Source organism: Muscardinus avellanarius, assembly GCF_963383645.1.
Source record: "Muscardinus avellanarius genome assembly, chromosome: 7".
In the NCBI taxonomy this organism is placed as follows: Eukaryota; Metazoa; Chordata; class Mammalia; order Rodentia; family Gliridae; genus Muscardinus; species Muscardinus avellanarius.
Genome location: NC_137793.1, coordinates 108,231,140 through 108,253,996, shown reverse-complemented (window position 1 = coordinate 108,253,996; position 22,857 = coordinate 108,231,140).

Genomic DNA, 22,857 nt, shown 5'->3' with positions numbered 1-22,857 from the left:
CGTTACAGTGGGGCAGAGGCGGGCGGCAGGCTCGGCTGACTGGCGTTCTGTTCTCTGCCACCAGCTGACCTGGTTCAGACCCACCCTTTGTTCTCCCCAGTACTACGAGGTGAGCGCAGAGTCCAGGAGCGTCTTTTGTACAGTTAAGCAGCCAGGGCACCGACGTGTGCATCGGGCATGAGTGGACTCAAAGGCAGATTCGTATCACAACGCATCCCACCTCGCCAGCTTTGCACTGAGCTCTCGGCCTAAACTCAAACATTTCTTCTCTTTCCCAGATGGGTCTAGCAATTCTTGGATGTGTGGGTTTTGCACAGAAAGTGTCTGGTAAAATCCCCAGTCCTGCTAGGCCAACTCTATCAGTTAGGATGGGCTGGAGAGATCTGCCGTAGTAAATCTTAGGACTAATATAACAGCCAGGCGTGGCGCACGCTTGTAATCCCAGCATCTGGGAGGCTGAGACAGGAGGGTCACTGTTCAAGGCCATCCTCAGCCACTACTTAGTGAGGTCCTTTGTAACTCAGTGAGACCCTGTTTCAAAATAAAGAATAAAAAATTAGGGCTCGGGATGTAGCTCGGAGCTGGAATAAGGAGAAAAAAATGAATATAACAATCCTTTAACTGGAGCTCACATCCTATTTTCTGTGGGTCTGGGCAGCTCTCTAGGGCAGCTGTCCTTGTGTTGGGTCCATTCAGTCTTCTACCTCCTCCTCCTCCCTGTACTGGGGATTGAACCCAGTACAGTGCTCTACCACCGGGTGACATCCCCAGCCCTTTTTATTTTGAAGCAGAGCCTCGCCAAGCTCCTGCGCACTGGTGCTGAGCCTGTATTTCTCCGGTCTCAGCCTCCCAAGTCCTGCAACCACAGGCCTGTGCGACACGCTGGGCTGATCTCAGAGCCCTTCTCTGTCGGCACACACCCCGAATGCCACGACAGGGGAAGAGCTTCTAAACACATCCACTGGGAGGACGTGCATCCTATTTAATTTGCCAAAGCAAATCTCCCAGCCACACTGAACTCCAAGCAGGCAGGTATCTCAGCTATTGGTTCCTGAAAAACAAACCACCTCAAAAGCTGTGCTTTTAACAACACAATTACTATTTCTGATGATTCTGGTGGTCCACTGAGCATCTTCTGCTGGCTTGGCCTGCACTCATCCATGTATTTGGCTGGAGGATGGGCTGGGCTCAGAGGCCCAAGTGTCTCATGTGCGGCTGGCGCCCGGTGCTTCTCCAGGGGGCCCCTCATCCTCCAGGAGCCTCACAGGAGAGCTCCTTCTTTGTGTGTACCAACAGTTTTGTTGTGTATTAGCAACGTGTAGTAAGTTTATTAGCATAATGTTTTGTCTGATATTACTATAGTTATTCCATCTCTTTTGATTATTGTTTACATGGTATAACTTTTCTCATTGTTTTGCTTTCAAAGTATTTGTGTCTTCAGATCTAAATTGTGCATAGAAGTTGGCTTTAGAAACTTAGACTCTCAGAAGTCCAGCTGGAGTCTGTTTCAAAATTAAAAAAAAGAGCTAGAGGTGTAGCTCAGAGGTAGAATGTCTGTGGGTTCTGTACAAGAAAGAAAAAAAGAAAGAAAAGAAAAGAAAGAAAGAAAGAAAGAAAAGGTATAATTGTATTGTGTGTGTGTGTGTGTGTGTGTGTGTGTGTGTGTGTGTTGCAGTACTGGGGATGGAACCCAAGGGCATTCTACCTCCGAGCTACACCCCCAGCCCTATTTTTTATTCTTTATTTTTTGAAACAGGGTCTCACTGAGTTGCAAAGGGCTTCACTAAGTAGCTGAGGCTGTCCTTGAACCACAAACCTCCTGTCTCAGCCTTCTGAATGCTGGGATAACAAGCATGTGCCACCAAGCCCGGCTAAGTGGGTGTGTTTTAAACACATTCTGCCAGTATCTATCTTTTAATTGGAATGGGTTAGTATTAATCCTATTGATGACCCTTTGTATATGAGTTACTTCTTTCTTGCTATTTTCAAGATTCTCTCTGGCGTGTGTGTGTGTGTGTGTGTGTGTGTGTGTGTGTGTGTGTGTGTGTGTGTGTTTTATCTTGTTTTGCTGGGGATTCAATTCAGAGGCATTCTGCCTCTGAGCTACATACCCAGCCCTTTAAAAAATTTTTTGTTTACTTGTTTGTTCTGAAACAGGGTCTCACTAGGTTACTGAGACTCTGACTAAGTTGCTGAGGCCAGTCTTGAACCTGAAATTCTCCTGTCTTGGCCTCTTAAGTATCGTGCACCACCATGCTCAGCTCTTTTGTCTTTTGATAGTTAGATTTTTAATTATCTAGGTGTATATATTTTAAGTTTATTCTACTTGGAATTTGTTGAGCTTCTTGAAGTGCAAGTTAATGTTTTTTTTTCATAAAATATGGATATTCTGTGTGTGTGTGTGTGTGTGTGTGTGTGTGTGTGTGTGTGTTGCTGAGACTTGAACCCAGAACCTCACACATGCTAGGCAAGTGCTCTACCACTGAGCCACACAGCCAGCACATGTGGGGAGTTGACATCCATTATTTCTTCAGACATGTTCCCCTTCCTCTTCCTCTCTTCCTTCTGGGACTCAGCACACACCTTGGTGCACTCGGTGGTGCCCCCCAGGGTCTTTAGGACTATAATTTTCCTTCTTTTTTTTCTTTCTTTCTGTTCTAGAGATTGGCTAATCTCAACTGACCTAACTTCAAGTTTGCTAATTCTTTCTTCTGCCTGGTCACATCTTCTTTTGAGCTCCCGGAGTGAATTTTTCCTTTCTTTTGCCCAATTTCTATTTGGTTGTTATTTTAAAAATAAATAACTTCTGGGATGGGGCTGTGTAGTAGAGCACTGTCCAAGTGTGCATGAGGCCGAGTCTAACCCCCAGCACAGCAAAAACTAATAACAACTTCTATCTTGTAATACTATCCTCTGTATAAGGAGAAAAATGCTCATACTTTGCTTTATTTTCTTTAGACATGGCTTTCTTTTGTTCTGTGGGTATGTTTAAAATGGTTGGTTTTAAAAGTCTTTGTCTAGTAAGTCTAAATACAGGCTTTCTGTTGATTGCTTATTTCTGTATTAGTCATACTTTACTGGCCTGGTTTTCGTTGGTTGAAAACTAGACATTTGCCGGGCGCGGTGGCGCACGCTTGTAATCCCAGCATTCGGGAGGCTGAGACCGGAGGATCGCAGTTTGCGGACAGCCTCAGCTACTTAGTGAGGCCTTTTGCAACTCAGTGAGACCTTGTTTCAAAATAAAAAACTGGGCAGGGGTTGTAGCTCGGAGGTCAAATGCCTCTGGGTTCCAGCCCCAGATCCGCAAAAAAAAAGAAAAAAGAAAAAAAGAAAACTAGACATTTGCTGTACTATATCGTGGCATTGGAAGTCACATCCTCCACCCTCAGGTTTGTTTTGATTTCCTGTTGTTTTCATTTTCGTTAGCTTCTTGCTCTGTCTTCTTTATCCTGCGTGGCCGCGGAGGTCTCTGCTCTTGGGTAGAGATTTCCTTAAACACCTGGAGCCGGTCAGTCTCCTGGTCTTTAATAATGGCTCTGAGTTGGGAGGGGTCTGCAACACCGAGCTGGGCTGCTGACCACTCTGCCTGGGCCTTTGCTTTCTGCTTTTCAGGGAGGTTGAAACAGTGACCTCTATGAGGAGGCCACTAGTCCAGATAAAAACAAGAGCTTATTATCTAGGAAGAAGGGGAGCTGTCTCTGCCACACCCACCTGACAGGTGAAGAAACTGAAGTCTAAGGAAGTTCATGGTGGTGCATGCTTGTAATCCCAGTACTTGGGAGGCTGGGACAGGAGGGTTGCAGGTTCAAGGACAGTCTCAGCAAGGAGTGAGACTCCCATCAACCTAGCAAGACCCTGTTTCAAAATAAAAATAAAATAGGGCTGGGGGCTGTAGCTCGGAGGTAAAATGCCCCTGGACTCAATGCCCAGTAACACACACACACACACACACACACACACCCCTTCAGTAACGTACTCCAGGATACCCAGGCAGTACAGAGATACTCTAGGATCCCAACCAGGTGATACAGCCCTCGTCTGTGCTCTTAACCACTTCGCCTAACTGGTTAGGAAACTGAGGTTCATAAACTGGATGAGGCCACGTAGCCGGCAAGTGCAGATCTCTCTGGCCCCAGAGCTCCTCCTTCCCGCTCCTACCCAAACCACCTCTTTTCCTCCATGATCTACCAGGAGGGATGAAGCCGGGTCCTCAGTGCCAAGCCGACAGTGCCTGGCACCGGTTCTTTCAGACACCAAGTGTCTCAAGTCTCCTTGAAACACTCCAGGACGGCAGTGGATATCTGAAGACCAGCAAGTGAACCACGATGATAAGAATTCACAGAAAGAGCTATTAAAAAACAAACGCTGAGCCGGGGGTGGCTGAGCCGGGGGTGGCGGCATACGCTTGGAATCTCAATACTTGGGAGGCTGAGACAGAAAGGTCACAAGTTTGAGGCCAGCCTCAGCAACTTAGACCCTGTTTTAAAATAAAAAATAAAATAGGTCAGGGGTTGTAGCTTGGAGGCAGAATCAATCCCCAGTCGGAAGGAAGGAAGAAAGGAGGGAGGGAGGAGCTCTCATGTTCTGGAACAGGATTAAGGAAATTGTTAGGGACGGGCTATGAACTGCCAATAAATCAGTATTAAAAGTTTCAGTGTTGAGTGGGACTCTAGTACCTTTTGCTTTGTTCTTGCACTAATCTCCTGGACAGGAGGTTATTATTAGCAGGTTATTATTAGTCCTTCCACCCATATTCAGGACGGGGTGAGGTCCCAGCTCAGCCCAGGTCTTAAGGTCCCTTCGAAACTTCGAGGTCCAAAGAAAGAGAATCCCACGCCCGTTTGACTCACCGTCTCTTCGGTCAGCTCTCGTTTTTCATCTTGAATTGTCCTAAAGCCGAGCTCTTGGGGCAGGAGCACGCAAGGCGCACTGTGCTTCCCACGCCAGGACACGTGCTCAGCTCCCCTGGGCCTTCACGGCGCTCGGAGGGGGTGTCAGGAGAGACACTGTGGAACTGATAACAAACAGGCTGATAACAAACAGCTGATAACAAACAGGCACAGCCAGCCGAGGGGCGCCCGCCGCCCGCCCGGAGATGATGCTGTGTTCTCTCCATAGTGAGAGCCCATTCCAAAAACACAGCCAACAGACTTGCTCTCAGCATCTCAGAGCTGGAGTCATTTTAGTCCTGATGGCGTGTGTTGGAGTTACTGAAGCTAAAATCTCATGGTTGGCCCTTGGCTCCCGTCGGGAGCGGCGTCTCCCTCCCAGCGGGGCGTCCTGGGGAGTCGCCAGCATGATGGTCACCTTTGCTGAGCGCTCGCTCCAGCCCGGCCCTGGACACGTGCCCTCCAGCCACCTCTGCTAGTGCCCTTCCCTGCAGACAAGCAAGTACACGCGCACACACACACATGTGCACGCACACGTGCGAGAGAGCTCCGGCTTCTGCCTTTGTCCCCGGCTTTGAACCTTTGTCGAGCCTTGCACTGGTCATTCTTCAGCTTCCGCCTGGTCTCTTTCTCTGTACAATAAAGTTAGCAGACATATCATGAGAATATCATAGCTCGTGTACCATTTAAATGTTTAATTAAACACTTGAGATAACTACATTCACGTTCCGCTGTAAGAAATCACACCAGGATAGCCGGGCGTGGTGGCGCACGCTTGTAATCCCGGTGCTTGGGAGGCGGAGACAGGAGGATCGCGCAGGTTCGAAGCCAGCCGCGTGCGTTGGCTTAGGAGACCCTGTTTCCAAATTAAAAAAAAAAAAATGTAAAAATAGGTCTGGGAGTGTAGCCCTGAGATAGAAGGGCTTCCAGGAACCCCAGTACCACCAAAAAAAAAAAAAAGAAAGAAAGAAAGAAAAAAGAAAAAAAAAAGAAATCACACCAGGAGATGCAACGTGTCTTTTATTCAGTTTCCTCCCAGTGGCAACGTTTTGGAAAACTGTAGAGAATGCAACCAGGAGACTACAGAAGTACAGCCAGGATGCAGACACGGGCACGACTCACAGGTCTTAAGCAGATTTCTCTTGTCTTATCTGCACATGTGCACGCATGCGCACATGCATGTATTGGGTCCTATGATATTTTATCCCACGTGGAGGTTTGTGTATCGGGCACTATCTCTCATCTTGCCTCTTTATAAGCCCTAATTGATTCCTCCTCCACCCCAGCCCTAGCCTCCTGCCAGTCACTAATCTGTTCTCTATTACCATAATTGGTCATTTCAAGAATGTTATATAGCTGGGCATGGTGGCGTATGCCTAGAATCCTAGTACTTGGGAGGCCGAGACAGGAAGATCTCAGGAGGCCAGCCTCAGCAACTCAGCGAGGCCTTTAGCAACATAGTGAGACCCTGTTTCAAAATAAAAAATAAAATAGGGCTGGGGTGTATCTCCAAGACAGAATGCCCCTGGGCTCAGTCTCCAGTAACACACACACACACACACACACACACACACACACACACACACACGTTAGATTTATTAATCTTTGGGATGGGCCTGTTTTACTTGGTCTCCCTCGCCAGCAATTGATATTGTCACTGTTTTCAGTTGTAACCATTCTGATAGGTGCGTGATAAAATTTCATTGTGGTAGGCCGGCGTGGTGGCGCACGCTTGTAATCCCCGCGCTGGGGAGGCGGAGACAGGAGGATCACGCAGGTTCGAAGCCAGCTGTGCTGGCTTAAGAGACCCTGTTTCCAAATAAAATGTAAAAATAGGTCTGGGAGTGTAGCCCGGAGGTAGAAGGGCTTCCAGGAACCCCAGTACCACCAAAAAAAAAAAAAAAAAATTTTTCATTGTGGTAATTTTATTTTTAAAAACTACTTGTACATTTCAACTTTTAGTTGTTACCAATTACATATGTGGCGTTTATACTTTAGTGTAACCTTGCGGTGCGTTAGAAAATCCCAAGTAATATTTCACTTAATTGTTGCACTTTTCATTTGTTTCTACCTGTTCTGCTTCTGACGTAGACTCGTCGCCAGGTTTCACTTAGCGGAGCCGTCAACTCAGGTATTACTCGGGCGTGCACCATAGGAGCTGTGAGTTAGTTGGCGATTTGGCCTTAGTAGTCTATTGCAAAGGAAATGCTTTATCCACACACCAATTATGTTTCCATACTCATAAAATCTGTGTGTGGTGCTGGGGATTGAACCCAGGGGCATGCATTCTACCTCTCGGTTATACCCCAGCCTTTTTTTTTTTTTTTTTCTCTTCATTTTGAAATGAGGTCTTGCTAAGTTGCTAACGGTCTAGCTAAACTGCAGTGGCTGGTCTTGAACCTGTAATCCTCTTGTCTCAGCCTCCCAAGTACTGGGATTATAGGTGGATGCCACTGAATCCAGCTTCATACAATTTTTATTTAAAAAAAAAATCAAACTATAGCTGGGTGTGGTGGTGCACGCTTGTAATCCCAGTACTTGGGAGGCTGAGACAGGAGGATTTGGATTCGCGGCCAGCCTCAGCTACTTAGTAAGACCCTGTTTTAAAATACAGAATCAAGCCAGGAGTGGTGGCGCACGTTTGTACTCCCTGTGCTTGGGAGGTGGAGACAGGAGGATCGCGCAGGTTCGAAGCCAGCCGTGCTGGCTTAAGAGACCCTGTTTCCAAATAAAATATATATATAAAAAAATAGGTCTGGGAGTGTAACCCGGAGGTAGAAGGGTTCCATCCCCAGTACCACCAATAAAAATAAAATAAAGAATCAAAAATAGGGCTGGGGGCATAGCTCAGAGGTAGAATGCCCCTGGGTTCCACCCCCAGTACCACACACACACACTAAATTAATCTATGATAAAGCAGACACCTGGCTTTTTCTTTCCAGCCCTTCCATATGAGAATTCCTATAGACCACCTGCCCACACTGAACCTTCAAGCTGCCTCCTGGGTTCCTTGACTCAAGGAAACCCAGGCTTTAGGTCATCAGGCTCCTGCCTGGGGTGGGGACAGCAAGAGAACTTAGAAGCTCAGTGTCCCAGGCTCCTGTCTCTTCTGTGTCTATGAGAGACCTCCAACATTCATAGCAGAAAACGAAAATCTATTTGTGTGTATGTGTGTGGTACTGGGAATTGAACCCAGGGACCTTTTATGCCTGAGCTATATCCCCAGCCTTCTTTTATTTATTTATTATGAAACAGAGTCTGGTTAAATTACTGAGGGCCTCACTAAGCAGCGGAGGCTGGCCTCATACCTTGCAATCTTCCTGTCTCATCTTCCCAACTACTGGGATTACAAGTGCATGCCACCACACTTAGCTTAAAGTTTCTTTCTTCCTTCCTTTCTTCCTTCCTTTCTTCCTTCCTTTCTTCCTTCCTTTCTTTCTTTCTTTCTTTCTTTCTTTCTTTCTTTCTTTCTTTCTTTCTTTCGCGGGTCTGGGGAATGGAACCCAGGGGCATTTGACCTCTGAGCTACAGCCCTTGCCCTATTATTTACTTTTTATTTTGAAACCGGGTTTCACTAAATTGTGGAGGGCCTCGGTAAGTAGCTGAGGCTGTCAGGGAACCCGATCCTCTGGTCTCAGTCTCCCAAATGCTCCAAGCATGCGCCACCACACCCCGTCAAAATATCTTCTTTTAAAAAGCAGGAGCTGGGCGTGATGGCGCACGTTTATAATCTCAGCAGTCAGGAGGCTGAGACCAGAGGATTGTGGTGGAGGATTGTGGTTCGCTGGCAGCCTCAGCTACTTAGTGAGGCCCTCTGCAACTCAGTGAGACCCGGTTTCAAAATAAAGAATAAAAAATAGGGCAGGGGCCGGGCTTGGTGGTACAATCTTATAATCTCCGCACTGGGGAGGTGGAGACCGGAGGATCGCACAGGTTCGAAGCCAGCCTCACGGGCTTAAGAGACCCTGTTTCCAAATTAAAAAAAATATAAAATGGATCTGGGAGTGTAGCCCGGAAGTAGAAGGGTTTCCAGGAACCCCAGTACCACCCCCCAAAAAATAGGGTAGGGGTGTAACTCAGAGGTCGAATGCCCCTGGGTTCCATCCCCAGACCTGCAAAAATAAATAAATAATAAATAATAATAATAATAAAAAAAGTAGGGCCCTAGTTGCCTGGACACAGTCAGGAATGGGCATCGTTGGGTCTACAGGTGACCTGGAGTCTCTTTGTCCCTATTTGAGTTTCCAGAGTGCTAAGGGGAAGTTGAGACAGATGTAACAGTTCATATCTGCTTGGGCTTTCTCTGCTGGTCATACGTGTGTGTGTGTGTGTGTGTGTGTGTGTGCGCGCGCGTGCGCACGCATACACATATAATGAAAATAAATGGCTTAATGTAAAACCCTGCCATAAACATCAATCCTTATAGATTACCAGGGAGTTCTAGTCGGGCTTGCTGGGAAGCAACTTCCATCAGGACTATGAATAGCAGGCGTGCGTCTCTGTGAACAGTGCGGCTATTTATTTTTTTAATACGGGACTCTCACGTTACAAGGACATCACAGATTACTGAATAATTTATTTAATGGTAGATTATATGGGCCTCGGTCTTTGCCGGTGAACTCAGGCCCACATGTCTAAAGGAGATAAGGAGAGAAAAGGCTGGAACTCAGGCTTGGGCGAGCGCTGTGTTTATTTTTATTAGTATGTGTAACTATTGAAGCCGTGTATGTGGATTTTACTAATATTATCTCAGCTGTAAAGGGCACGTATACAATGGTGGTACTGCTTTGTTACTGATGTTTAGATAACTCATACAATGCATGCGGCACACAGCATGAGAAATTTAGGATAGAATAATAAATAATCTTCTCTACCTCCGGCAATTCTGTCAAAGCCTGGTGATGTCGAGGGGCGTGATTTTTCTCTATGAAAATACAGAGAAACGAGGGAACAATCCAGTAAAAAGCAGTTCAATTTGGAAAGATAAAAATTATCTGGAAAGATGGTTTTTTGTAAACTTCTACTGTGATTATCTTTTCATTAACCTGAAGTAAAAAAAAATCACTTTTAGGCTTACAGATCTGAATCATTTTACCTTTCACTAACATAGTTTTCAGGTGAGCAGAGGTAACTCAGAGATTGGGTGCACTTTCTGTTAGATGTAGTCTCGGGTGGTGGCGCATGCCTGTAATTCCAGTACTTGGGAGGCTGAGACAGGAGGATCACAGGTTTGACGACAGCTGTGGCAACATAGAGTCTCAGCAACCTAGCGAGACAAATAAATAAGCAAGTAAATAAATAAATAGAGTGGGAGTGTAGCTCAGAGGTAGATGCTCCTGGGTTCTATTCTCAGTACCACAATAAACAAAATTACTTTTAATGAAGTGAAACTTATTATAAAAGAATACTTATATTGTGCAATAGAAAGACAGTAAAAGACTCCATAAATGAAAAATCACGCGGCCAGTAACTATAATAAAAGATGCTTGATTTTATTTGGTAAACAGGGAAATGGAGATTACCGCCCCCCCATGAAAAAGTGCTCGCTGTGCCCGGTCAGTGGAAGTAGAAAGTCTGACAACAGCTGGGCTGGTAAGGGAGTGCGGTGGGCTCACTGCTAGCGGGCGTTTACCCTGAGGCAAGGACTGAAAAAGACTGTCCTTACCTACCTGCGACATGCATCACAGTCTTCACAGCCTGGGAAAAAGCCCTAGATATCCCGCAGACCAGGATCTGTACCCAGTGAGACCCTGTTTCAAAATAAAGAATAAAAAATAGGGCTGGGGCTGTAGCTCGGAGATTGAATGCTCCTGGGTTCCATTCCCAGTACCAATAAATATATAAATAAGTAAATTTATTTATTTATTATTTCTTTATCATTATTATTATTTATTTATTTATTTATTATTTATTTCTTCATTTCTTTATTTTTGGTGGTACTGGGGTTCCTGGAAGCCCTTCTACCTCTGGGCTACACTCCCAGACCTATTTTTACATTTTATTTGGAAACAGGGTCTCCTAAGCCAGCGCGCGCGGCTGGCTTCGAACCTGCGCAATCCTCCTGTCTCTGCCTCCCAAGCGCGGGGATTACAAGCGTGCGCCACCACGCCCGGCAAAATACATTTAAATAAGAGTTCTTTACTTCAATTTAGTTTACAAAATGGCCAGGTGTGGTATCACATGCCTGTAATACGAGTACTTGGAAGGCTGAAACAGGAGGATCTCAGGTTCCCGGCCAGTCTTAGCAACTCAGTGAGACCCTATCTCAAAGTAAAAATGAAAAGGGCTGGGGTGCAGCTTGGAGGTAGAATGGCCCTCGATCGTAGCCCAGTCTCTGTCTGTCTGTCTGTCTGTCTGTCTGTCTGTCTCTCTCTCTCTCTCTCTCTCTCTCTCTCACACACACACACACACGTGAACGTTAGGTATTCCCACTCAGTTGAATGCACATCTAAAGCGGTAAGCCAAATCCACACCATCCATATCAGAATCCTGCGAGGTCCTGTTTGAAAGATGGTGTTGCGGAGAGGAGGGACCTCTGGCTGCCAGGTCTCGGCCCCTCTCCAGCAGGGGAGAGCCCAGCCGCCGGGATGTTCCAGGACAGTTCATCTGGGCCGGTTCCTCATCTGCAGGAGGCCCACACAGACCCACGCTCCACTAAGAGCCTCCTAACATATTCTTGAAGTCCCTTTTGGCAAGTGTCAGAAGGTCCTTATGAGTGTATTCAGCTTCCTCGTACGTCTGCCCTGGCGCGGACGTCACTCAGCATCTGTGATGACGCCGTCGGGACCCTGCGACTTCAGCTGTCAGGCCCATGAGAAGTCCCAGGTGACCTTATGAGGAGTGCAGTGCCCCGGGCATCGGCACGCCTTCTGAGCAGAGTATTCACAGGAGACCCAAGGGACAGTGTCACGTGAGATTTGCACCATGGGACGACACAAACACAGGACACAGGACCGACTCGGGACCGAGGAGCAGAGCGAGGCCCCCAACCCCACGGCGTCTCTCCATCCGCCGTTCTGGGACCGTGGCGAACCCGACTTGCATTGGCTTTCTATTCTTAAACTCATGAGCTTGTTTTGATTTCCTGGTTGAGGCGTTTCAAGGCCGCGGGACGTGTGCCCAGTCTTCTGGGTGCCATTTCACTCACGGTCTTAGGAAGATAACTTAGGTCAACACTGCGGAATCCGCAAAATTTTGTTCTTGAGACGGTGCACTCTGTGTCCCTGTTGGAAGTGGAGCCCTTGCAGAGCGAGGGCGGCCTGGGGAGCCTGGGCTCTGGCGGGGACTCTCACCTGCAGGTGGCTGTGCCCGCAGGAGCCTGAGTCGCCACTCCCAGAGGGCACGGTGAGCCAGCTGGGCCAGATGCTGCCAACTTCCTCCAGCAGGACAGGCTGCCGCAAAGAAGTGTCCGGGCCGTGGAGCAAAGTTCCAGGCCCAGAAACCCTGGTTCCGCTCTCTGGCTTTAACTTCCACGAGGAGGAAGCCTGTTCTCTCTGCTCCTGGCTGTTCTGGTCAGCCCACAGTTTTTCTTTCTTTCTTATCTTTTTCTGCACCTGTTTCCTTCAACACAGCAGAATCAGGCAAGCAAACACTAGCAAAAATAAGTTAAAACAAACAAACAAACACCCCCTTGTGTGTGAGAGGTTAGTTTCATGATCAGCTTGATTTGTTGTTGTTGTTGTTTTGGGGTATTTTTCTTGCAGTGCTGGGGATGGAAGCCAGGGACATTCTACCTCTGAGCTACACCCTCAGCCCTGTTTTATAGTCTTTATTTTGAAACAGGGTCTCACTGAGTTGCAAAGGGCCTCATTAAGTAGCTGAGGCTGTCCTTGAACCTGGGTCCTCCTGTCTCAGCCTCCCAAATGCTGGGATTATAAACCTGCGTGCGCCACCACGCTCAGCCAATCAGTTTAAGAGAAGATTTTTTTTTTTTAACATACTGGGGATTTAATTCAATGCATTCTACCTCTGAGCTATAACCCCAGCCTTTTTAAATTTTTTTGTGAAAGAGTCTTGAGGGTCTTGCTATGTTGCTCCAACCTGCAATCCTCCTATCTCAGCCTCCCAAATGCTGGGATTATGGCCACCACACCTGGCAGTTTGCTGGGGTATTTTTTGTTTTGTTTGTTTGTTTTGGTGGTACTGGAGTTCCTGGAAACCCTTCTACCTCCGGGCTACACTCCCAGGCCTATTTTATATTTTTATTTGGAAACAGGGTCTCTTAAGCCAGCACGGCTGGCTTCAAATCTCCACAATCCTCCTGTCTCCGCCTCCCAAGCGCGGGGATTACAAGCATGCGCCACTACGCCCAGCTATTTTTTTGTTTTGTTTTGAGGCCACCCTACTTTTGGTCCACCATCCAGACAGAATGACCTTTCTGTGTGGGGAGCTGGTGCCTGACGTTTGCAGCTGGTCGTTGGAAGAGATACACTCCAAAGTGATCCCAGAGGAGCCAGCATCCCTGCCAGGAAAAATTGTTGACAACAACATTTGGAGGGAAATGTGAGCAAGGCAAATGAAAGAAAGTGGCTTAGAACACGGGGTGGAGTGTCAACCTCCAGGGCTGACCAGGGCACCTGTGAGAGCTGCTGGCTGCCACCTGCTACACGTCTCCATCGCACATGTGGCCTGGATTAGGAATCCCTCCATTTGTTCATATAACTGCTGTACGTCCCTTGGTCCTAGCTCGTCTCCGGCATCAGGACAAAGACCTCCCTCAGGACACAGTTCTTTGGCGTGCCTGTGGGGCCTGCTCCGTAGGTAAGAGACGGCACCTTTAGCCAGTTAAAGAGCTGCCAAGGTAAACAGCCCAGCAGGACAGCGGCCACGACCTCCTTGGGCTCCTCCCCTCCTTCTCTACGGCCATGATCCTAATGAACACGTCAGCTTGTTCGGAGCATTAGAATCTATAGTCTTCTCCTGACAAGAGAACAATCTTTAATCTCCAGGGCCAAAAAAGGGAATGTGCTCTTCTTCACTGGGCAGGCTGCCCAAGGCGAAGACGGGCCTGGGATCCCGTCTGTCTCAACCCCCCTTGCCAGGCCACAGAGACTGCTGTGGGCAGGAGCCCCGCACCCTGACGGTGCCCAGGAACACTGCCGTGCTGGCTCTGACTGCACGGTGCCCATCTAAGACCACACCGCTCCTCACAGCGCACTCCTGAAGGCTTTGTAAAAAGAAAAAGCTGTAAGCCATTAGCAGCACACAAATGCCCTGGGCTGCAGCAGATGGGGGTCCTGCTCACTGGCCTGGGCTTTGGGGCTGCAGCTACAGGGGTTCCGACAGGACCCGAGGGGTGCTGGCACCTGCTCAGCACACAGCATGACCCTCCGTGCTGCACAGGGCACCCTTTCCCCACTCTGGTCTCTGAGGCAGTGCTATCCCTTGGTGCCCAGGTCCAGCATGAGGTCCGAGAAGCCAGCCATGGGACTCAGGGCAGCTCGTTAGCACAGGGACTCAGCCAGCTGTGGTGGTACAGGCCTGTAATCTAGTATTGGGAGTCTTAGACAGGGGGATTGCAGGTTTGAGTCTCTGCAATTTAAAGAGAATCTCAGCAACCTAGTGACCCCTCATCTTAAAACAAACATAAATAAATGGGTGAGGGTGTAGCTCAGAGGTAGAATGTCCCTGGGTTTGGTCCTCAGTACCCCACACACAGAAAAAAAGGAGGGGGAGGAGGAGGGGAGGGGGAGGAGGAGGGGGAGGAGGAGGGGAGGGGGAGGAGGAGGGGAGGGGGAGGAGGAGGGGAGGGGGAGGAGGAGGGGAGGGGGAGGAGGAGGGGAGGGGGAGGAGGAGGGGGGAGGAGAAGGGGAGGGGGAGGAGGAAGGGAGGGGGAGGGGGAGGGGAGGGGGAGGAGGAAGGGAGGGGGAGGAGGGCTCAGACTGTGGTTACAGAAGAAAGCTGAATGGCAGGAGGAAAGGCTGGGCCTTGGGATCCCAGAGCAAGGCCAGAAGAGACAGGCCTCTGTGAGGTCGGAGGCTGGCCGCGCTGAGCAGTGCAGGTTAAGGAGAGGAAGCCAGGCCAGTGGAACAGTCAGGTGAAGTCCGTGGGCAGGCCAGGCTGGGCCTGTCGTCCCGGGGTTCAGGCTAGAGCAAGAGTGAGATTCATGACCTCAAGATGAGGGGACATCTTAGGCTTTGAATCTCTCGGATCCAGACTTGGTCAGGAGGGAGGAAAGTAGCTGAGCTAACCCGGACATAGCCATGGCCAGGGGCTCCACTGACCACCTGAGATGGCTGGCTAGATCCCATCCTACGGAAAGCGTTAGGTGAGGTCGTGCCGCAGTGGTAGAGGTGGCCACACCCAGCACCCACACCTGACAGCCAGGACCTAGCCGAGCTCCCTAGGACACGTGTACATGAGCCACAGCCCCTTCGCTTCCATCTTGGACCCGTGGATATGTGCATGTCTGGCCGGTCAGTTCTGAGGCTGAAAACCTCCTAGGCTCTCAGACAGGATCCCGGTTCCCTAGGCAACCAGCTCCTCCCTCCTCTGGCCCAGAGGGAAGCCTCCCTTAGCACCTCTGCCCTGGGTGGGCCCAGGAGCCCAGACTTCCCCTGGCCCCAGAGGTGGGCCCTGTCTCAGGAGCCTGCGGTCCGGCTTGCTGATTGGCTGGCTCTTCAGTTCCCCCGCCCCCTTGCTGCCAGACTTTTGTTCTTGTTACAGTTCATTCGCTCCCTAAACAGAGGTTGACAAAAAAGAAAGGAGAAAAATGGAGAAATCTTAATACCTCTAGTGAAAGATACGGCAAAGGAAGAAGTTAAAACCGGTTACCTTGTGATTCCAATACCCCCCCCCCCCAACACACACACACAGTCTCCACTAGCCTGTGCTGGTGCGTAGCCAGGGACCAGAACAAAATGTCAAGTGCATGCACAAAACACATTTGGTAACCATGTACCAGGGAGTTCTTGGTGTTCAGATTAAAAGCTGGAGAACGCAGAGGTCGGGATGCCCCAAGGACCCGCACGCTGGGCAATAACAGGAGGCCAGAGAGAGCAGGGAGGGGCCAGCCTGGCGCTTATAACAACCCACCCTCGTGAGAACTAACTCATTCTGTGAGAGCAGCATTAATCCTTCGGAGTAGGAGGCCCCCAGCAAACCAACTCCCTCTCATCATCTCATCAGGCTCCTCCTCTTAAAGGCTCCACGCCTCCCAGCGCTGCCTTAGGGCAGGAAGCCCCGCCCTCGAGGACAGCTGGGTGGGATGATCCCTCGGTGACAGGGAAGCATAATGGCTGGGCTTGCAGGCATGGGGAGAAGAGAAAAAGCAAAGGAGCGTCTCTTGCCATATTGCTCTTGGAAGAATGCCCAGGTCCTGATCTGGGCCAGAGGATTACTGTACTTCGGAGGAACAGATCTGAGCAGGGAGAAGGCCGAGCCCGAGTGGCCCTCTGGCAAGGAGAGAGGCTCCCGCTGCCAGGGAGGTCAGGCTGGGCCTCTATGGCCTCTCTTTTCCCTCACTTGCTCCTCCTCACTGGACTGCTGCTCTAAAGGGACGCAGAGGTGGGCTGCACAGTCTAGAAAGAACTTCGACAGCCCTGCTAAAGCTGGAGGCCCTGCGGGCCCATGGGAAGTGTCAGGCAGATGGAAAAGGAAGGTGCAGGTCTCTTCTGAGCAAGCAGGCGCTGGACTGAGCTCTGTGGGCCTGTGGAACGTGCGGCAGAATTACTGCCCCCTGCTCCTACCCTGCCATAAGGGGTCATCCGCTCAGACCAACTGGCTTGTGTGAGTGTGTGTATGTGTGTGTAGTACAGGGACTTGAGCCTGGGGGTGTTTACCTCCAAGCTCCTTGCTAAAATGTCCTTCCCAGAGAGCTGTACATCTGAACGGCACAACCACGTTCCAGGGAGTTCTTGGTGTTCAGCTGAAACCCTGGAGAGCCCAGGGGCTGGGATGCCCCAAGGGCCCGCACACTGGGCGGTAACAAGAGGCCAGAGAGAGCAGGGAGGGGCCGCCTGGCTCTTATAACAACCCTCATGAGAACTGACTCATCCTTCTGAGTATGAGGCCCCCAACGACCTAACTCCCTCTCATTAGGCTCCTCCTCCTAAAGGCTCCACCACCTCCCAGCGCTGCCACAGTGGAAACCAAGCTCCCAGCATGCTCTCGGCATCAGCTGGCACATGAGGACAACCTGCAGGTGAGCAGGAGACCCTGAGCAGGTGAGTGCACCTGTGGACTGCAGGTTTGGGTGTCAAGCCACAGAAGGGGGTCTTTCTATCGGAGAAAAGTAGAAAAGGCAAAAGAATAGCAAAGTGGAGGAGAGAAAACTCCAGAAAAACAGACCTTGGCAATGACCGTTTATCTGTAGACACCAGAGAAGTAGGAGGAGCCTATGATTCGGGTCCCAGGCCGTGTGACTTTGTCCCCAGCCCACGGATGTGAAGACGGCCCTGAGGCTATGTGGAGAGGGAGTGTGTGCGCCTCATTTCTGAGACGCGTGGCTTCTCCATGGGGCTGCACCTGAGGCTCACGGCAGTCTAGGACCTAGACGAGTTAGTATCTCCATTTCACAGGTGGATACACAGCCTACCAGAGCCACACTCACGGCTAGGTGGCGGAGCTAGAATGGGAAGCCGGGCGTCCTGATTTTAAGTTTAGGGCTCTTCCAGCTGTGCCAGAGGTTTTAAACTGTGTACCCAACAGGACAGGCTCGAGGAGGAAGGGGCTTCCCTGACGACACTCAGATGCTACAGTGCTATTTACTTTATGTATTTAAAACTTAATATATAGTTGAGCGTAGTGGCGCACACTGGTAATCCCAGTACTTGGGAGACTGAGACGGTGATCGCTGGTTCATAGCCGGCCTCAGCTACTTGGTGAGTCCTCCCACAACTTAGTGAGACCCTGTTTCCAAATAAAGAATAAAAAATTGGGTTAGGGGTGTAGCTCAGAGGTAGAATGCCCCTGGGTTCCATCCCCAGTATTACACACACACACACACACACACCTTAATGTATAATATTTTGTTTATTTAAGAGAGAGAGAGACAGAGAGAGCAAGAGAGTTAGTTTACAGCAACCTGAAAAAGCCAGGCGTGGTGGCCCACCCTTGTTATCCCAGTTCTTGGGAGGCTGAGACAGGAGGATCGCAGGTTCAATGACAGCTTCAGTAATTAGTAAGACTCTCATCAACCTAGTGAAATCCTGTTTCCAAATCAAAATAAAATAAGACTGGGGGTGTAGCTCGGAGGTAGAATGTCCCGGGGTCAATCCTCAGTACCATATACAAAAAATAAAATAAAATAAAATAACTTAAAAAGAGTCAGGTGTGGTGGTACATGCCTGTAATCCCCATATTTGGGAGGCTACAGGAGGATTACAAGTTTGAGGACAGCCTCTATAACACAGCAAGATTCTTAAACCTCCCAAGATTTGCTGCTTCAAAACAAAACAAAAATTAAATTAAATTAAATTAAAGGCTGGGGTTATAGTTCAGAGGTAGAATGCCTCTGGGTTCAATCCCCAATACCACAAAAACAAATGAAATAAATAACCTGAAAAACCACTTTGCCATGATCCCTCTTGTGGAGGTTCAGCAGACACAAGCACCTGCTTGGAACCAGCGCAGGGAGAAGATGGAGACCGCCGCCCTGGACGAGGTCACTTCCCAGAGAACTCCCAGCATGCTCTGTACTTCTGCTTTTCTCCTAAAGGGGGCGCTGTGGTTTGTGTTTTCCTGCAAGGTTCATGTGCTGGCAGCGGGGTCCCCAGGGTGGCACTGTTGAGGTGGTGAGGTCATTGGGAAACCGCCCCAGTACGGATGATAATGAGTTAGTTCTTACCACCTGGGGTTGTTGTAAAGCTAGGCAGCCCTGTGCACTGTGCGCTCGGCCTCTTCAGTGTCCGGTGGGCCCCATTTCCACTTCTCCACCATGGCGGGAGGCAGCCAGAGCGCCTTTGCCTGACACCAGCACCGTGCTATCTGGACCCTCCAGTCACTACGGTCATGAGCCAAATAAACCTCATTACTTATTAAGTTACCCAGCCTCAGGCTTCTTGCTAAAGCAACACAAAATAGACTAACACAGGAGGGAAGAGTTAGGGCAGTTGACTGGGAGAGGAGATGCCCGGACTGACACCACTGGGGGCTGATTCCATGGGGGGCTGCTGCTGCACTCTGGGGTTCTTGTCCAGACACGTGTACAGCCTCAGCACACGGCTCACCCGCTCTCCAAACTGAAGCAGCCACTGCAGTCCAGGTCTGGTCAGCAACGCTTCCGGCTGCTCCGTGGCTGGCTTCCAGTGAGATGCGAGTTACTCTGAGGGTCACTTACGCTGAAGCACCGCTTGTTCATGTCACAATACTCCTCAGGCTGCCGGGCGTGGTGGGCACGCTTGGAATCCCCGCGCTTGGGAGGCGGAGACAGGAGCATCGCGCAGGTTCGAAGCCAGCCGTGCTGGCGTAAGAGACCCTGTTTCAAAAATATAAAATAGGTCTGGGAGTGTAGCCCGGAGGTAGAAGGGCTTCCAGGAACCCCAGTACCACCAAAAAAAAAAAAAAAAAAATACTCCTCGGGCTGGCATTCCCCAACAGCCTGGGCCCCCACAACACCTGCCAGGTTTGGTTTGAGTGTCCCCCAAGGGTTCGTGTGCTGGGAGCTTGGTCCCAGTGTGGTGATGCCTAGAGGCGGTGAGACCTTTAAGAGGCGGGGCTGGGTGGGAGGTCATTAGATCATTGTGGAAATTGCAAAAGGAATTAGTGCTGGCCCCATAAATGATTAGTTCTCACGAGGATGGGAGAGCAAGGTTGGCCCTTCCTGCGCTCTCTCCATCTTCTGTTGGCCGTGTGGTCTCACCACATGCCCTCCCGCTCTGATGCCATTCATCAGGGCGGGATAAACCAAGGGGGACCTCACCAGAGGCCAAATAGATGAGGCCACTTGATCTTGGACTTTTAGTCTCTAAAACTGGGATCCACTTAAACCTCTTTTCTTTGTAAGTGTCCAGCCTCAGGTATTTTGCTACAGTGATGGAAAACGGACTAACGCACCCTCCACAACAGCTTGTCCCTTTCCTTCGACCTTTTCTTTGAGACGGCTCTGCCTGCTCTTTCTGCTGCTCTGATCTTTCCAGGAACCCTGGGTTGCACCTGCTGGTTTCAGCTTCCCTGTAGCTATTTAGAAACAGCCTCCTACACTCCCTCAGCCTCCCAGCTGGCAAGCATTCTACCCACCAGGTGCCTCCTGCAGCTGTGGGGAACCAGGGCAAATCATGTGAGGTTTGGTTTTGTCCTTTTAACCTATACTGTTTAAAAAAAAAAAAAAGCTGCCTGCTACAGAGAAAAGGTTTGTCTGAAGTCTGCCTCTGCTAAAAATGATGGCGATGAGCCCAAATAAGCCCCTTTGTTTAGATTTTACAAAGCACTTGGGACTTGGTCTTGCCATTTTTTTCCTGTCTCTTTCCTGCAACCCATGTGTGACAGGAAAACCAGCCAGACCTGGGTTCAGATCCCAGTACTGCACTTGCTAACCACGGATCAAGGATGAGGGCTCCATCCTCCTGATCTGCCTCGTCCTCCTTTACACAGAGAGCTAATACAGCCACTCCACAGGGCGCTGTTTGTAAATGAAGAATACATAATGACCAGGTGCGATGTGCATGCTTAGAATTTTAGTACTCAGCAACTTAGCAAGACTCAGCAAATTAACAAGATGGCTTTTCAAAATAAAAATACGGCTGGGATGTAAAATCGGGCTCAGAGGTAGAATGCCGCTGGGTTCAATCCTCAGCAAAACACACACACACACACACACACACACACACACACACACACACACACTGAGATAATGAATTCTGTACAGTGCTTGGCACAGAGTTCAACAGATGCTGTTTTCTCTTTCCTCCTTAGGATAAAACTCCCAATGTGTCCACATTTGTTTCTGCAAAGTCAAGTGTAGAGGCTGGCGTACGTGACATACTCTCAGTAATTTCGTTGGTGGTTTAAGTGGCGTGGCTGTGAATCAAAACAACCTAAATGCGCCGCTCCTGGGGCTGGCCCCAGCAGGAGCTGCCAAGCCGGTCGGCTCCCATAAGGCCACTCACAGTACTAGGATTTGAGAAGTGGGGCCGGGGTGTCCTCCACTTGCTCAGCATGTGGGGCCTGCACCACAGACAGACAAACGCGCAAATCTGAGAGGTGAGAAGTGTACCTTAAAGATATAATGATCCAGTGCGCCAAGATGTACATACAAGAATCCTCCTTGTTGTATTCATAAATAGTAAAACTCTTGAAATAACCTAAGTGTCCACCAAATAGGACCGGGCAAAGTATCTTTATACCATAAAATTCTACACACTCATTTAAAAAGCGAAGACTTAGAAGTATTGTTCTATAAAAATATCCAAAGCATATTTTTGGTTAAAGTTTCTTATAAAATTGCATGTGCCTTATTCTTATGAAATGATCTACTTATGTATTTTCGTGTGTGTGTGTGTGTGTGTGTGTGTGGCACTGGGGACTGAGAATTGCTACACTTTTTTTCCTCCCCATGATTTTTTTTTTTAGAATTTTTATTTTTATTTTTATTTATTTATATTTAATTGGTGCACTGTATTCATACATCATAGTGGGATACAAACGTTTGTAGACATACATGCACACATCGCCCAGTCAGCCCCCACCCGATCCCCACCCCGTTCTCTCCCCATCCCTCCCTCCAATGCTTGGCTTAGTGGTTGACATCTAGTATTATAGCAATTTATCCAAAATTAAAAATGATAATCTCACATAACAGTTTCATTTGTCTGATACCAAGCTTTTGATGACTTAAAGATAACATTTCAATATTTCTTTTTACTTTCTTTCTTACCAGAGAATATTTTTTTTCTATTTTTTTTAGGTAAAACTATCATATATTTATATATTTATTTTTCAGAAAAAAAATCTATCCTAATATGGAATATGGACTCTAGATACCCAAAACGATCTTGAAAAAGAACAAAGCTAGAAGATATATATTTTCTGATTTCAAACCATATAAAGCTACAATAATTGAAACAGTGTAGTACTATTCTAAAGGCAGATATATAAACCATTGGAGTTAAATAAAAGCCTAGGTCTAAATTCTTCCCTATATAGTCAAGTTATTTTTGACAAGGTTTCCACGAACATTTGGTGGTAGAAATATATAATCTTTTAACTAAATATTGTTGAAACATAATAATTACATGGAAAGAATAAAGTTGGACCCTTACCTAATCCCATATACAAATATTAACTCAAAATAGATAAAAGACCTAAATATAAATCTTAAGACTATAAACTTTTAGGAGAAAATCTGGGTCATAAAACCTCACAACACTGAAATTGGCAGTGATTTCTTGGATATGATTTCAATGGCACAGGCAACATAAGAGTATACAAACTCCCTAAAAAAAAAATTGTATATCCAAAGACAATGTACACAGAGTTAACAGTTACTAATAGAATGGGATAAAATATTTCCAAATGCTATATCTGAGGTATATTAATATTCCAACTAGAAATCCTAAAAATTAACAACAATAAAGGCAAACAATACCATTTAGAGATAGGTAAAAGACTAACATAAGTAATGAATCTCCACAGATAACCAATCTTAGTTGTCTGTTGGATGGAAAATCTTGTTTCTCTGGTTCTGGTGTGTGTTACCTATTTCTTCTTTGTAGTTAATCTCTTTGAGTATTTTCTCTAGTGCTGGTTTTGAAGACATAAATTCCTTCAGTTTCTGTTTGTCATGGAAGCTTCTTATTTCTCCATCTAATTTGATAGATAGTTTTGCTGGGTAGGAAATTTTTGGCTGGAAGTTGTTTTCTTTCAGAGTTTGGAATATGTTACTCCAAGCCCTTCTGGCTCTCATGACTTGGTTTGGGAAGTCTGAATGATTCTAATTGGTTTGCCTCTGAATGTCACTTGGCCCTTTGTTTTTGTTGTCTTTAAGATTCTCTGCTTGGCTTCCACATTGGTCATTTTGACAATTAAGTGG